General features: G+C 40.9%; 1 long non-coding RNA gene across 1 annotated transcript; it reads right to left on the reverse strand.

Annotated features, from left to right (window-relative positions):
- Positions 1-15,348: 15,348 nt before the first annotated feature.
- Positions 15,349-16,304, reverse strand: LOC124650086. The gene is made up of 5 exons (XR_006986875.1): positions 16,226-16,304; positions 16,074-16,118; positions 15,939-15,980; positions 15,747-15,833; positions 15,349-15,637 (listed from the first exon to the last, which is right to left on the reverse strand). It is a non-coding gene; the product is annotated as an uncharacterized LOC124650086 (long non-coding RNA).
- Positions 16,305-18,523: the final 2,219 nt, after the last annotated feature.

Below are 18,523 nucleotides of genomic sequence, written 5' to 3' on the forward strand. Positions count from 1 at the left end.
CGCACGGCTATCATGGTGCGCCACTGAAGTCAACCTTACGGCTAGACCTTTTCCTAGTAGTGCATCTTATGTCGTTCGACTAGTGCTTCTAACTCTCCTCGGCTCTGATACCACTTGTTGGTTCCTACCCTGAATCTTTACGAGCTGAAAAACTAGATCAAAACAAGAACTCAAGCAAACTTCACGTCAGAGAGGAAAAACGAATTTGGTGGTGCACAATGATCCCACATTTTCCTGGTTCTTTCTTTACTTCTTATAGGCGTCTACAGATAGAACTCCACGCCCAACACGGAACGGCAAAACTGAACCCAACACAACGTGACCCGGTACACAGCTCGTTCACGGTTTAAACTCTTCACAACCTTTCCTAAATCAAACGAAAATTTCCTAAACGTAAGACTCTTGAACTTGGACAACAAGATTAATCATCAACACTCCACTCCATAATATAAGACGTTTTGGCAAACTAATTTAGTTTGCCAAAACATCTTACCTTAAGGAACAAAGGTAATATTTCTGATGTACTTCCGCCGTTTGCCCGTCAGTGCCTTGGCAAGTGCTGCATGTACAACTGCAACCTGAACTCTGAAGCCATGAGTATTTTTGCGTTCATTGTTGCATTGTATCATTGACATAAGGAACGTGTATCACGAATTCTGACCATTAGGTGTTTTCTCTTTTGCCTCAATGGCTTAGCTTCCTTGTGAAATGGTTCATCTTGAACAAACTGTCATCTAAAATGGAACTAGGTTGATTTTGCTCAGGCAAATCAGTTGAACGCAAAGGCCAATGGATCAGGTTCAGAGACCTCACCCACTGCAGCATCTCTTTTTGTTTTGTAGAATGACTCGATGGTTTTATCTTGAACCATTGCCACCTAAAATTTCTTGATTCTTATAACAGGTATCTAGTGTCCGGCTTTAAATTAATAAATCCAACCATTGTCACCTAAAATGAAATTTACAGACAATAGTTGGTCTGTTTTCTGTTAAATAAGCAACTCAATTAGCCAAAATTAAAATCAAAATCTGCAATCGGCTTACAACATGGTGTGGTACTCTGTCACTCTTATGTTCATTCAATTCATCAATTGGAATCAGTCTATGAAACTAAGGTGCTCTTTTTGGGGTTTACATCAACACATGGAAACATAGTAGTAAATACGATTGAAGAACTCAAATAAGTGTTTCCTATGTAAGTACATACCCTGTTCGATTCGACGCTCCCAAAACTTGCCGCCACTAGAGATCGATCATCCGTGAATCTAACAATTTTGATCGGACTCACGAGATGTAATTTTAGAGCAGAACATGAGCACGGGCGAAGTAGATCGTCTTATCGACACTCGCGGCTTTGGTGGCATAGAACATTAGAGTATCTCTAACAGAGCCCGTAAACCACGCCGGAACCGTATTTTTTCGGCCGATTTACGGGTTCGGGTGAAAGTGGCGCAGAACAGAGACTGAACTTGCCGTCCAGTCCGAAAAACTTTTTCAGGGGCCCGAATTTTTTTTGACTCGATCCCTACTAATACGGACCAAAGGGTAAAACTGAACGGACTTCTCTAGCGCCGCCGTCCGTACAATTGCCTCCAGCCGCCGATTTCTGGCTGCTTGCTAAAATTATTCAACGACGACCAAGCTCGTGGCTGCAGGCGAGACGTACAGCGGACGTACACAGCAGGCTATGACGCGGCGTGGTGGCAAATAGGCTGCGCAGCGGCAGCTGCATACGCGAGTCGAGCAGCAGCTAGCAGCTCCATACGTCGCGGCCAAGAGCATGCAGCTAGCACGCGCGGCCAAGAGCTTGCAGGTAGCACGCGCGCCCAATAGCTTGCAGGTAGCAGCATCAATCCATTTTAAGCTAGCATCAATTTCAGGTTTGGAGCAAGGCGAAGCGGTTGTGTCCGGCCGCGTCCGGCCGGCCGGGCGGAGCTACGCCTCATCGAGCCGTGCGTGACCGTCCTCGTTTGATCTTTAAACTCGCGTCTGTAGTCGGGGGCGCGGCCGCCGGTCTGCATGGGGAGATCTAGGCAGCGACCCGAACAGTTCTTGTGAAGAAGATGATGATTTTTTGAATATTATGTTTTTCGGTTTTAGTTTACGGGGTCTGTTCTGCGCCAGCCGTTTTGCAACCCGTAAACTTATTTTCAGAATACTGAACTCAAATTTTTCGGTTTGCACTTTTACGGGCTCTGCTAGAGATGCTCTTAGATCGCTCGATCGGGATAAAAAAATTTCAGAGAGTGTGGGGGCGATGCTGTACACCGACCAGTGCGGGGCGCGCACAGCACCGCACACCCCTACAGGCGTGAGGTGGCTTGCTGGGCCGCGGCCCAACAGCATCAGGTAAGTGATTTTCCTTTTTGTTTCTTTTTTGCTTTTCTGTTTTTTTGTAGAATGTGAATACTTTTGAAAAATAAAAAAATTCAAATTCTGAACATTTTTAACTTGGAACAATTTTTGAAACTGAACGTTTTTTTAAATTTGAACAATTTTTTTAAATGATTTTTTAATTAATTTCAAAAATTATTCGAAATTTAAAATTTGTTCAAAATTCAAAATTCGTTCAAGATTATAAATTTGTTCAAAATTTAAAAATTGTTCAAAATTTAAAAATTTGTTCTAATTTCAAAATTCGTTCAAGACTAAAAATTTGTTCAAAATATTTTGAACAGATTTCAAATTTGAAAGGTTTTCAAATTTGAACATTTTTGAATTTAAACATTTTCTAAATTTTAAGAATTTTTAAAATTAAAATTTTCGAGTCTGAAAAAATATAAACAAAACGAAAACAGAAAAAAGAAAAGAAAAACAGAAAAAGAAACCAGAAAAGAAAAAAGGAAAAGGAAAAACGAACTACTACAGGCTAAACAGAACAAATGGGCCTGGCCCATACCCGACCAGGGGGTGTGCGGTGGCCGGTAGCCACCGACCTGGTCGGTGTATAGGTTTTGCCGAGTGTGGGATAGGCGGATAGCCAAGATGCCTATCTATAACTCTTCTGTTGGGCCACGGGAGTTAGAAAATCGGGCAGAAAATCTGGATGCTTGTGGGCCACGGGAGCTAGAAAGTCGGAACTGGGCCCACATGAAGTCGCTGAGAATTAGGGAGATGCACTGCTGCAGGCCTGGGCTGTGCGATCGCCCATCGATGGGCCTGTCCCTAGTTCAGGCTGGGTAGTGCCCACTCTCTGTCCAGGCTATGCATATATTAATGAAAACTGCAAATTCTCAAAAAAAATATTAAAAACTGCAGGAAAGATGTAAACAAAATAAAACTGCACGAAAATGTACTATAAGTATTTCCCATAGTTTTTCTTAACTGGAAGAACGCACGAAATGTACTTTTTTTTTTCTGGCACGCAAGAAATATACGGATGGATTCGCTGAATGTGTACAGCAGTACAGGGCATGCATATCTTGTGTTTACCGAGTTTCGGGAAAAAAACAGTGTGTGAACGTAAGATCCTGCAATTAGCACAAGTCTTTCAGTCAATGTAGTACGTAGGTCTCTCTACCTTGCTAGGTCTACATGTCCTAAATAAACAGCTACCTGCAGTATGCAGTTGGTATAACTGTCATGGCACAGTTTTTCTTGATTTGACTAGCTAGCAGATGTGTATGCCTATATATGTGCTAGATTTTTCCTTGGTCTTTCCAAGTCGGAATATACATCAAGTCAAGTCAGTTGCGTGTAGAATTTGGACAATGTACGTCGTTGCTGATCATTTATCGGGCTTTTAACTAATTAATCAGATAACCGTCGTATTTCGTTGGTGAAGATCGAGGCAGACTGACGCGTTGAACTGTTGGGTACCTGCTTTAAGTTCTGTGCGCTCTCAGCGAAACAACCCTGCTTGACTTGCTCTACAGCCTCTCAAAAAAGAAAAGAAAAAACCTATTCTTACAACATATATTTCTATTTATTCAGTTGCTGGCTAGTTAGATATCGTTTTTTTCCAAGGAAGACCAGATATCGTTGAATCAGCCCCATAAGAGGTATACCAGGTCGAAACACTAAAAAAACTCACCGGCAAGACTGCGACACGCAAAGTTCCAAGATATTAGCTAGCGGGACAAGGCGTAGTGGAATAATGTCGGCAACGAGCTGGTGTTGTCTCCGGCGGCAACGAGCTGAACCACAGTTTCCGGTTGTGTAATGCATGGTGGAGTAGGAGGAGCAAGGAGGAAGAACATGCTGCATATATTTCCCCTGTGTCCAACCAGGAACGGAGCAGTGCGTACTATGTATGCATAAATAGGAGAAAATAGAGACATACCTAGTGAGACAGTAAAAAATATATAATGATTTCAAGTACTAATTCTTGTTGGACTATCCGCAGATATTACCACGAAAGTACACTCAACACTCGTACGGACAACACTACGCGTTAGCCTGCATATGGTAAACTATTGCAAGAGGCATAACCGAATGATGGGACAATCCCCATTTTATTATTTTTCAGGCCCATGGGAACATAATAATCCAAATTTACACGTGAGTTTATTATTACAATACCAACATACTCTACGGACTAAAAGTACATATTCACAAAGTCAACACTACAAAGTACATACAAACTACTACTACCTCCGTTCCTAAATATAACCCTTTTTAGATAGCTAATTTAGCTTTCTAAAAAAATCTTATATTTCGGAAAGGATGTAATAACATGCAGTAAATTAAGCCATATTTCTTTTGCACATCTTAACCACTTATAACTCCTCCTACCAGAGGCAAAGTATGCTAATCTAGCTTCACATCCTTCTCCATCAGTCCACTTATTAGAAGGATTGGAGCCTTGGCTGAGAAAATAAAAATATCAGTATGTCAGGTTTTGCAGGTGCCACACGCACAACATATGCAGACGCATATATTGCTGTTTATACATATAGTTCGTATACCTAGGTTGATTAGTTGCTTTGCTTTTTGCTGCCTGATATCGGCGGTGTGGCATGACTTTTCGTTGATTTAGCTGTGCCTGCTTGACAAGAAAACACTTTAGAGAGTCCGCTGATTATTTGGTCAATTCAAGAGAGAAAGTGCAACAGAAATCTTTTGGAGAAAAGGGACATAAAGGTCGATCAAAAAGTAAGGCGTGCATGCACTCGAAGATCCAGCACCGTAGCTGCTCTTACTTGGAGACTAGTATATAACAGTAAGCTCGAGTGATGGAGTCTACTCACCGGTGGAAGATGCCTGTTTATGTGGACGATTGTCCAAGCTTGAATGCTTGGTGCTCATTGCTGCATGGAAATTCAGAACATATAAATTTAAGCGGTGAACGAATGGGATTATGATGTACTCGGGGCACTGTTCAAAAAATCGGCCGAGATACCGATTTATCGGTCGATTTATCGTGAATCGGGTGGTCACCGATAAGATTTCAGCATATCGGCCAATTTATCGCGCCACCGATATTTCGGCCGATTTTCTGCGTGAGAGCCGATATTTCGTCCGATTTTCACTCCCATGGCCAATATTTCGGCTGATTGTCAGTGAAATTTCAATGTAATTTTGTACGGCAGTCGATATTTTTGTCCTATGGTTGTGTAGAATTGTGCATTAGCTCAAAATTTCTATTATTACTGATTCAAGTGCAAGGAATCAAGGTAATACTTATGTGCAATGCTCAAATATTACTTTTTGCATAACATATTATAGAAAAATTAGCGTGAAAATTAGGATTTACAAAAAAATAAGCCGATAAATGGCTGACCGATAAAATCGATTAATCGGTCGATAAGAGATTAATCTTCATTTTAAGGCCGACCGATAAGTTAAGATAAACGATTTCTTGAACATTGACTCGGGGCATGAGTGAAGAGTCATGACCAATTGGGACTGGAACTAACCAGAACTAGACGATGCATGTTTTGCAGGACCTCCAGTTGGAATATGCGTTTTACGGCTACCTGAATGATTTAGCTGTGGAGGCACAGACTTAGCACTGATCGCTGCATAAATATGACAAAGATATAAACCAGTTAGTCAGTAGAGCATGCCTATCATAACCTTCGAAGGTTACTAACTCGGGTTCTGCTCCGGTGCTCCTCCCCTGGGAAATTTTGGGCGCATCAAACAAAATAACGGTGGAGATCTTTTCATATCTGTTCGTAAGCAGGGGCACGATCATAAATTTAGGGTAGGTCTACCATATGTACAACCCTATATAGGTCTATATGGCCCCCGTTGTGGTGTACCTCGTTTATGTACGTATCTACGGTCACGTGTGTGCCGAAATAGAAAGGTCCTACAAAGATCTTGCTCACATGACCTCTTTTCTTTTTCTTACGCGACATACATATATTGTATCAATATAGACGGTTTACATGGGCTGGATATGGGTTTCGGTGGACCTAACACACGAAAAAAAAACAAATATGATCCTTCAACTTCATTTAGGGGGGAGCACCGGAGCAGCCCTCTACTAACTCACCGTTGGCCTTGGACGGCATCTTCTTTTGCGTTGGAGTCTTGGAGAAGCCTTGTTCGTCTTGAGCAAGTTTGAGCTGTTGATGGTTGCTGATGCATGGCCAAATGCGGCATTTATAGTCGAACCTATGTGACAATCATAGAAATTACATGTAATTAATTTGGACGAACATGACATCTCCTTAGAAAATACCATGTATTATTCTACGCTAGTACTTATATTGATTTATACATATCTCCTATCCTATCCTATGTGTGCCAAGGTCATTGCATCTTCAACTTGACCCTCTTGGCAGAATTACCGGAATTAGAGCGATAATTATTTCATAGTGCGCAAATATATCCGTTGTTTTTCAAAATGCTCCATGAACACAACGCGTCAAACGGAAAACATACTATACTCCCTACGTCTATTAATACAAGAGCACCTTCTCTCGTCTTAAGTCAAACCTATTTATGTATGATCAAATTTCTAGAAATGAATATCAATATATATTTTCATTACTAAATCAATGTCAAAATTTGTAGTATATAAAGATTTTTATGTCTTCAATAAACCATGAGAAACTTAAATATCTTCGTCTTAAGACAAGAGGAAGTAGCCTTGCATATATAGATGGAGAAAGTATTTTCCAAGCAAATGAAACTGCCATAGCATATGGCTAGCTGTGGTCCGTTAGCTTGTCCATGGTCCAAGCTGACTAGTTATACGCGGTGCTTCTCCTAGCCAACAGTTTCGATATCTATCCGAACTAGTGAAAACTGCACACCAAAATTAATATTGGATCTCTCACAGCAGGCTTTAGCTAGAAAAGGGCACGAAATGTACTGATTGATCCACCGAAGGTATGTACAGTACCTAATATCACGCAATAAGAGTCTGATCGTGTGCAATGTCCTTGATCTTCCCATTCCAAATAGCGAAAGTCTTCCGAGAGTTAATGCATGTTCTCACCTTCCGTCTCATAAAATATATCTTAACTTTGTGCAGGGAATATCAGTATTGCAGATGTGTATGTGTGTATGTATGTGGTAGATTTTTTCTTGGTCGTTCCAAGTCGGAATAAGTAAGTTCTTAATACTACAATACAACAAGTCAAGTGACTTACGTGTAGAATTTGGACGATATGCGTCGTTGCTGATGCACAGAGCAAATTAACAATTACGAAATAATCCCAGTAGTACGTTTTTTTAACGACATTAATTAGTACGTACTCCGTTGGAGAAGAAACTATGAAACATTCAAACGTGTTGAACAGTCGCACCTGCTTCAAGTGGTGAACTGTCATCGAAACTAGATATCCCCAGAACAGACAAAAGGGATGACAAACACACGAAAAAGGCTCACGGGAAAGAGATGCTCCTTTACTATATCCTTTGTTTTTCCATTTTTGCCATGCATCGTACCAACACATGTCCTGGGACTCCGGGGATGGACGAGGCACAACCGCACGTCAGCGCGTTTAGTCGGTGCAGCCTGAGTCCAACCGGTCCTGATTGTCGCACACGTTGAGCCTGACCAGTAGACAGTAGTTGAGCCTGGAGGCGAGATGCTCCATCTATTGATAATTATCTATAGCAGGAATATGAAAATTTCAAATCGTAATAAAGATTACAAATTGGTTTTTAGAACATCTAGCGATGACTACAAACACAAGGTATAACCGAAGTCGCGTCGTCCTCAATGTCCATCTTCCTGAACGCCCCTCCATCATCGGAGCCATGAAAAATTTCTCGTATTGAAGCTTATTGTAGTACACAAACAAGAAGTCGTCATGGTAAGATCTCAAATGACCAACACATCAGAGAAGTAAACCATCGCTAAAGATGAGATCTGTAGATCGGAAGAGTCAGAAATTAAACCACACCAACGAACATGCAAACCGACATAATGCCAGGAGATCCGCGGGACGACAACTCCATCTGCCCTCCGTCGACGCTAGATGCACCACTGAAGTGAGGATAGGACATAAAGAACCTTATCCAGACTTCAAGACGTAGCCTCCGCCTCACCACGTCGAAGAAAACTTTGAAAAAAGAAACCTAAACTAAGAACGAGAACCATCCCGTCGACGAGGGTATCTAGTCCGCCACGCCTCCAAGGCACTAGGGCCAACGGTGATACAATGAACCAGCGGGGTCGCTTCTCCTCCTTACTTTCTCTCTCCCTCCTCTCAACAGTATCCTCTCATAGATATAGGACACGCGCACACACACATTCCCCACCAGACCGGCCTCCTGTGTAGCTCCTCCTCGAGCGTGCCTCTGTTTCTCACTAGATCACCGTCACCTCCTGTTGTCCACTAGAATGGCAAACCTCAGCTCTCGACATAGTTGTCCCCCACTTTCATGAAGAGGACGGCAAGGCTAGTGCTCTCATACCTCCCTTCTTTGTCGTGTCACGATGAAATCTCTAGGCCCGCCTTCCGCTGTCTCTCAAATCCTCTGCATGGGAAGTTGACCTCCCACCCGACACCTCCAACATCGGTGTCCTCGTCCCCTCCTTAGCCCTCCTGCGTGATGCCACTGAAGCGGGTGGCTCACCCGTGGAACTTGCCATAGATGGGAGCTTGGGCATGGTGACCCCTAGGACCCCCCTCTCTCTAATAGTGATGACCAGAGCTGAGGATGACAAGAAGTTGGAGAGCCATTACTTACCGACGTATTAGAGACAATGGCAGACCTATGTTGGGGCAAAACTAGGGTGTGGCCCGCCCATCCAAAATATTTTAGCCTATACACTTGTAAAATCTAGCTTAATACTAGTCTATTTTTCACATCTTTAGTGTACTGGCCCGCCCAACATTTTTTGGCTAGTTCCGCTGCTGATTAGAGATCGATATTGTAGAAACCAGAAAAGAGAAGGAGCCAAACACAAACTTGTACCTAACCCACATTTTTGTATTATTTGAATTTTTGGATTTACTTAAATAATTTCTATTTGGGCCATTTTGGAATCTCGTCAACTTTAGGAAGCTAAAAGCAATTGCAGCTAACAAGGGCCCTCATCCTAGCAAGCATGATGGGTCCGGCGAGGTGACAGTACAGCGATCAGTTCCAATCATATTCATGCATGCAATACATATATGGACATTAACTTGGACTCTGATCAGTCAAATGTGGACGTGATCGACGTGCAACTTCTCTCCAACTTCATAGATAAGAGTACTGGGTCTGGGGGAAGAAATATATGGAGAAGAGGAAGATGGAGTAAACAAGGAGATTTCTCCAAAAAAAAAAAAGGACATCGCCACGTGTTAGCATCAAGAGTAAACTAGGTAGCTGTTCCAAGAGGCATAACCTAATTAATCAGGTCGAACAGTCCACTTTTCATCTTTTTTCCCTCTAGTTTCATGCAAACACAATAGAGAATCCAATTTGTTGATAAATGTGAACTCATTACAATACCAACATACTTTACAAACTAAGAACATGTAACAAATTCACCAAGGCAGAGTATCTACAAAGGTATGAACTACTAACATGCAATATATTAAAGCCACATATTTCTTCTGCACCTCCTAACTACTTACATACAAGCTACAAAGTATGCTAATCGATTGATGTGCATATCGTTATTCTTCTGCATCACTCCATCCGAGAGAAGTGATTTATTTCTGTATCCTGATCGAATTCACCGCTTGGAAGTAACTGGAGCTTTGCCTGATAAAATGAAATTCCCGCATGTCAGGTTTCTGTGCGGCACCAGAAGCACAAGATACGCAGATGATATATTTGTGTTCGCATGCATCTCTGGTGTGATGTGGTATGACTTGTCGTCACTCTAGCTCTTTAGCTTCTTCACTCATGAGAAAGCACAAAATACATGAAAAAGTAACTTTAGAGAGCCCGTTGATTACTTGGTCATCCATTTTAAGAGAAAGCGCAAAAGAAATCTTTTAGAGGACAGGGACAGAAAGACAGATCAAAAGGCAAGGCCGATGTCGACAACAGTGCATGCATGGATGCACTCGAGGATCAGTAGCTGTTCTTATTACTTGGTGACTAATAGAGTGCCGGAGTATACTACTGACCTGTAGAAGATGCCCCTTTCTGCTGATGCGCATCTGGTTTTCTGGTCTCCAAGTTCTCCTTTGTACGCTCAAACTTCGTACTCATCGCTGCATGGAAATTCAGAAAATATAACATTCGTTGCTAAACGAGTATGGCATCGGATGTATCCGAGTCATGAACATTTGAGACCGGGTACTAACCTGAACTAGATGATCCTTGTTTTGTAGCATCTTGTGTTGCAACCTCGGTTCTACGGTTTCCTGAATAAGTTAGCTGTTGAGGCACAGACTTCGCACTGATTCCTGCATAAATATGACGAGATATAAATTCGTTAGTCCGTAGCATGCATGCAGTGTATGCTATGATAACTACGAAGATTAACTAACTAATTAACTCACCGCTCGCCTTGGACGGCATATCTTCTTCTGCGTTGGAGAGGCCTTTGTTCGTCTAGGGCAAGTTTAAGCAGTTGATGCATGGCCTAATGTAGCTTTTATAGTCTAACCCCATGGGAAAATCGTAGAAATTGCATCTAATTAATTAGGATGATGATGATCATGCATGGCCAAATGTCGATTTTATAGTCTAACCACACACGGGCCGACGCGTGGACTATTCTACGCTATTCGCAGTACGTCGTTGGTGTATACATACATCCTATGTCCTAATGCATGTGTTAGATGTCTACCTTGCTGGCTCTACATGAATGTTCTAAGTAAACATCTGCCAGTACGCAGACGGTAATCCTCGCAAAAAAAGTATGCAGACGGTATATATACCAAGCCGTAACTTGGCTTCATCTGACTAGCTGATGCGTATGTCTATGTATGTGGTAAATTTTCCATGGTCGTTCCAAGTTGGAATTAAAGTTTTTAAAATATCGAGTCAAGTCAGTTACGTGTAGAATCTTGACGATATACGTCGTACTTGCTGATCATTTATTTGGCGCTCAGCTGATTTCGGAGTATTTTGTTGGTGAGAAGGCAGGCAAACGTGTTGAACAGTCGTACAACCACCTACGACCCAAGTTCTGGGCGTTATATCGAAATTGCCCTCTGCCTGGCTTGGCTATGCCTACCGTGTCGTCCCATGCTAAACCAGAAACCTGTCAGCGCGTGTGTGGTCGGTGTGACTTGAATCCAATCACAGTGTTCCATGTCACAATATTGTCGAGACCGACTAGAGATGATGGTGGAGACACTCCTGTGAAGAGGAGAAGACTATTGATGCCCATGGACGGGTCAATCCGTGAGCTCAACTTATCTTCCCTTTCCGTGATTTTGTCCTCTGTTGAATGATAGAGGGATCAATAATGTTGAAATAGATTAGCCACTATTAAATACTACCTCCGTTCCAAATTAATTAGGTGATTTACATTTGACTTGTATCTAGCTAAATTTAAATTAATTAATTTTAAATGGAGAAAGTCCGTGTCAAACGCGCAACTCGTACATATAAAATACTCGTTCCCTTTATTATAAACAGTTTGGGGTGGAGGCAGGATTCAAGTACAAGGGGACCGACAACAGAATTTTCTCATAGGGAGCAAGCCATGCAAATTGGAATTTTTTAAAAAGAGAAATAAGTTTTGGCGCATGAAAAGTAAAAAAAGTTCAACAAAGGGATTACTCCCCTAAAATTACAATATTCAATTTTTTGGACCCCTTTGATCAAAAAGGTTTTCGTCCCTCTTCAAAGAAGCAAGAAGGATAGTCGGCAGCACGGCTTGTTTCAAATTGTCCAACAAACAAGCATGGTGATAGAAGCCATGTCTTTACAGATTGGCACAGTTCTATTCGACATACCCGTTCACCACTCCTTGATGGAAAGCTCTGGCGTCCAAGTGGAAGTATGAACGGAGGGAAGCCCAGTCCACTCTTTCATCATCCCCCACGCTATCTTGGAATACCGGCAATGCACAAAAAGATGACCCCCGACTCTTGGATTTGCTTGCATAGAAGGAAAAGCTCATAATTTGTTCATTCTCTTTTTTCAAGACGGTCCACCATGCATAGCCTATTTTTAATTGCCATCCAAGCCAATAATTTTATCTTTGGAGGTGCCCAATCTTTTCAAACCAACTCGTTCATGCATGTGAGAGTTGACACAAAGAATTGCGCTTTGTAGACCGAGTATGAAGTTGGAGATCATCATACCACCTAATTTCTTCTAAATCATGAATTCATCTAACAAAAACCTGTAATGGGTGGTGGTGGTGGTGCTGTTGGGTGGGGCCTGTACAATAACAATCTACTCTTAATATATTACACGCACACTCTAGCAAGAATAATTTCATCCCCACAAAAATATATCCAAGCATGGAAAAAAGGAAGATAAACTAAAATAATTTTCAGAGATATCCTATTGACACAAGAATCAGTGTTAAAACAAGAAGATTATCCAAGACTTTCGTAAGGCATAGATTTGTAAAAATTAAGCAAGTCTTGGTGTACCGTCCAAACGCTTTCACCGGTAGCCAAACAAATCCGCACTCGACGGATCATAACTTGATGTAGCCACGCCACAGAAGAGACCTACAATCCCGCATCCTGAGCCATCCACCTACTTGCCTCCTAGAGATGGGGGCTGAAGCCACCACAATCAAAAATGCACAACACCGAGCCGATGCTCCGCGTCATGGTTTCTCCAGAGAGCTAGAAGAGCCACCACGCCATCGTGCCCAGATGCACCACACCCCAGCTCAGAGAATATGACCTGAGTCGATCCTTTGAGCATGGGTATGAGGAGGCCTCCCCCGCTGCCGGTGTTTGTGAGTCTTTGCTAGGATGCGCCCATGGGCAGTGGGGGATGAAGGGAAGAGGTGGGGAGGAGCGGTGGATGGCGGGTAGAATTTCCCCCTCCCGCCACCTCTCGGGGGCAAGAGGAGTATGAGTATCCCAGAAATTTTGAGATAATACCAAATGACACACAAGTCTTTGCCAACCTTTGGGTGCAGAGCACAACAACCAAAAACCAGAATAACTAGCCAAGAAAAGTCGGAAACATACACACTCGTGCGGAAACCTTTGTTAGTAAATAACTCAAGACAACTCAAACTCTCAACTGAATCTGAAACCCACATGATTGGTCCACCAAAGGAGCATGAATGAGAAAGCGTGAAAGCGCATCGAGTTTGGCCCATTTGGGGTTTATACAAAGTTTAAAATAGTGCACTATTTTTACGTTAATAGCGCGCTATACCTAATTTTGCTCGCTATGATGCTATTGGAGAAATAGCATGTTATATCGCGCTAAAACATCATAGTATTAGATCGCTATTTTTTACAGCCTATTGGTGCAAGGGTTTGAGTTTTCCTCGTTAAGAAAAGAAGACATTTATTTTTGTTTGTTGTGATGATGAACATCAATCTTTTGATTACTCTTCCGATTCGGAAGATAATATCGCTAATACTGATAATTCTTAATAAATAATTTATACTATGTTATTGCTGAAATATCGATGTTAGGTTTCTAAAAAAATTGAAGAACTATTTTTGTATGTCATTATGTATTTATGAATATGTCATTTTTGGACTGAAATCCTATATTTTTAGACTATATCTGATATTTTTTTCAAGACACTATTTAAAATATAGCACACTATTAGCATGATATAGTGTGCTATTTCTTTTAACACCCTATTTTAAACCTTGGGGTTTCTATGGGAGAGTTATGGCTGCGGCAGCTGACTCTAGGGAATATAAATTTATGTCAAGCCTCTTTTTTTTTTTCGTTCTGACATCAAACTGCTAGAGTTGAAATGCCACTTTTGGCAATTCTGGCATTAAACCACCAAAGCGACATATCTGAAACAGTGAAGAGTTCGTGTGATGCCCACGATGAGCCATTTGAGATAGCAGGTGGTCCATGTCCAACTCGTATATATGAATCAAGCCCATCTGATGCGTAACTTTGCAGACCAAATCTGTGACATTCTTGGTGGTCCTCTTTGAAGATCCATTAGAAATATTTTTTGAATGGTGCCTATGTCTATAGTTGCATAAATCAAGTTGCGGCTTGGTGGCAAGACTCTTTCTCGCGAGTGATACAGGTGTGAGCGATATCGATTTTAAGGAGGGGTGGAAGAAAGTAAGACGCAGCAACCTGATTCAGAGAGGTGGATGAGGAGAGGTGATATATTGAGTGAGAGAGAACTATCTGGAAAACAAGCTAGGAAGGTAAATGGTTCCCTATATCATTTGTTTAGTCATGTGAGTGCGCAACTCTATCTGTACCTCTAGTGAAATTTTACCATGTAAATACATATAATACCACGCAAGTAATTGAAATTGTACCAAAATTTTCAGGGAAAAAATATAGCAAACTGTTCCTCTGAGGGTAGGGGTGTAAATGGATAGGACAATTTCCGCAACGAATCCAGCTCTGAACCGGTTTTAAGGTATCCATGTCTGATTTTCATGAATCTGGATGATAAGAGTAGCCGAATCCAAACTGGCACCCTGAACCCTATATAGGATATGGTATAATAAATAGCATGCAGATATATCTGAATATTTTAAACTGGATAATCCAACTTTTTGGATCATAAGACAAGGCCAATCTCATATAGTTAGTAGCTATAGATATACCGAGTTCATTGGTGAGCATGTTAGGCTCCAACATTTTACCACGGATAGACTAATGGTTAATCTATTTAGTTTATATTTATACCATCTTGCCAACCATCAGTGTTTAGCTTTAGTTATGTCTCTATTTACTTAACTAATTTATTTCTGCATGGCTAGAACTATAATTATGTACCATGAAAGTATCTATCCGACTACTAAAAGAAATTTCTAATAAATTATACTCACTCTGTTGGGACCTTACAAAAACAACATGCTTGGTAAATTATTTCTAGTTGAACAATCCCTTTTTTGTATGCCAGACTCATGCAAAACAAATACAATCTCAATTTATTAATAGATGTTAATTCATATAACAAAGCCAACAGAAGGACTAAGGATAGCGAATAAATACACGAGCCCAAGTTGTACACGGTACACATTACTAATATGTAATAGATCAAGCCATATTTCTTTTACATCCCTTCGCTACTTACATGCTCCAACTAGACAAGGCATGGCCCCAATATACCATGTCTTCTACATTATTTCAGACGAGATAAGCAATATATTTCTTTATCCTCAATTCACCAGCTGATAAGAATTATTTGGGGCCTGTGCCTGACAAAAAAAAAACGTTAGGTTTCTGCGCGCCACACCAAAACTGTTATACAAATCAGTATATTATGTCATCTATGAGCCAAAGGCATGGGAAAGTATGCATATGTACCTTGTTTGACTTGTTGCTTTGGTTTTGGCTGCTTGACTGCATCCGTATGTGGTGTGTTATGAGTTGATATACCGTTAGCTTTAGCTCCTTCACGCATGCGAAAGCACAAGAGACATGAAGAAAAAAATTAGAGAGTGATTATTTGGTCATTCGTGTCTAGACAAAGTGCACCAGATCGAACTTCTTACTAACCAGTAGGAGTTGCCTCTTGCGGTTTAGGCACATTTGTTTTCTCTGCACAACAATATCAATCAATTAAGCAGTTGATGGTAATATCAATCATTTTTTAGACAGTTGCATGCATATAGTAGAAGATGAGGACTATACTGCTGGCCGTCTGCTGTTTACGAAAAGGCCCTTTAGTATGCATCCCTGTGTGACGAATAACAACAAAACATAATCAGCTAATGAGTGGGATTAGAATTTAGCTGTGCAGAAACGGCGAGTCAGAACTATTGAAGGTTAACTAACTATCTCACCGCTCGCCTGGGACGACATGTTCCCGGATTTGAAGATGCCTTTATTCTTCACTGTGCTTCCTAAGCAATTGTTTAGTTCTCGATAGTGGCCAAATGCTTGCGAAAAGTTCGCTACTTATAGGCTTGCGCATGGCGAACTACTACGTATAAGTTGCATCAAATTAATAGGATGATCATGACATCTCTGGAAAAATTATCATATATTCTACTCAATCTACAGAACATTACTGCATTGATGTGTACATTCTTCCTTCGAGTGCCAATTTCACTGAATCTTCAATTTGACCAAGTTGGTAGAATTACACATAATTAGACAGATAATTATTTGAGCGTGCATTTAGCTTTATTCTTTCTATATAGCACCCTAGAGTTCTGCTCCGTCTACATGACAAGTGTCAAGTCATAGGATATATATAGAATTTGGACATGTTTAATGTGACGGATGGAGTATTCTATTTGATCTGTGGAGTACTACATCTGTATATCCGCTCCGTGCAATGAAAAAAGGGTCTTATATTTAGGAACAAATGGAGTATATATATTTTAAAAAATGAATCGGCTGTCAAATATTCATGGTCCAAACAGGCTAATTCCCGTGATAGTTCAAATCATGGCTGTATATTAGTGAAAAAGGCATGAAAATGTACTGTTTGGATTTATTTTAGTTTGCTCTCCCTAGAAAATGGCACGAAGTATACTGTTAGACAAGTGAAGGCATGAACGTATACTCCCTCCACCCACCATTAAGTGTATTTTCAACTTTTGTGTCAAATCAAGTTTTCAAATTATGAATAATTTTATAGAAAAGAGTAACAGGAAAGTCAGCGTCATAAATGATGTTATCTTTTTTCCTATGAAGTTGATCAGTTTTTTTCAAATAAATTAGGCAAAAGATAAAAATATACTTATTCGCTGACGGAATAAGTGCTACTGTAGGTTGTAGCTAGCATGTAATTTTCGCGAAAACGAGCTAGCATGTAATTTCATTGGCTTTGCCATTCAAATTAGTACAAGTCATTCAAGAGTTAATGCTGTAGCTCCCTGCTAAGTCTAGTCTACTTCTTCTAAATAAACAGCTATCAGTATGCAGATGGTACAACTGTCATGGCGCAATTTTTCTTCTTTGGACTAGCCAGCTGAAGTGTACAGTTGTGGTATAGATTGTTCGTCGGTCTTTGTAGCCGGAAAAAAGTTTAACTATTTCCATACATCAAGTGGAGTCATTCAAGTACGTCATTGCTGATGATTTGTTAGCACTTAGGTACTTATCAAGTACTCCCTCCATTTTCAAAATTATAATATATTTGATATTTTAATACGGACAATGTATAATCTAAAATAACTTTGCAATTTTTTTTTGTTTATCTGAACTAAAAAAGTATGACATAAAATAAGTACTTTTGTCCTTTTTACACTATAATTACTCACACAATGCGTTTTTTGTGGTGAGTCAATATGAATGTAATTATTTGTATAGAAACATAATTTTATGAATGTAACGACGTAAAATTATGTTGGGTGCAAAATAACTTTTCCGCACTCTAAGGGTCAAATTTGATTTAGAAAAAAAGTTATCTTATAATAGAAATAGACGGATTCGAAGTAACTTAGTAGTTTGGCACACTTCGACATGCACCTTCGCGGGGTAGACATTTTTTTTTTGAAACGAGGGAAAAGCTATGCCTTTCGCGGGGTAGACATGACTCCGGATAGCAGAGCTGCATATGTAAATGCTGAAATTAGAGCATCTCCAGTAGCCCGTCTCAAGGTGTGATGCCACCCGGTGAAGCCCTAGCATGCGGGACGACTGAGATCGGTGGAGGATGTCGTGGAACAGCGGAACGGAAATAACGGCAATTCCTATAACGGAGGCGACGATGATGCCGAATCACAGAAGCAATCGAGATGGTGTGCCGCAGGAAAACCGAGTCAAACAGGAAGTTTGATGTGCATAAATCTATGGATTCTGTTTTGCTAAAGCTTCGGCACATACGTGCTATTCTGGCCTTTGGCCCTTGGCTAATTGCTTTGGGCTTGACATGTTCAAGTCAGCACGCTAGTTTAGACGCTGGGCAGGGCTTGTATTAGGCGTTGATTAGCTAATGGCCGCAGTATTTTTTTTTGAACTTGGGCACTATATTTAATTAAGGCATAAAGTTTTTCTTACAATCATGGTTAAGGGTTTCCACCACACATGGAGGAACACGACCCAACACCACACACTCACTTAACACAATGTGCCCTTTTCTAGCTAGACCATCAGCTACCCCATTTGCCATCCGATTTATCTTGGAGATG

The sequence above is a fragment of the Lolium rigidum genome, chromosome 4, assembly GCF_022539505.1.
Source record: "Lolium rigidum isolate FL_2022 chromosome 4, APGP_CSIRO_Lrig_0.1, whole genome shotgun sequence".
Lineage (NCBI taxonomy): Eukaryota > Viridiplantae > Streptophyta > Magnoliopsida > Poales > Poaceae > Lolium > Lolium rigidum.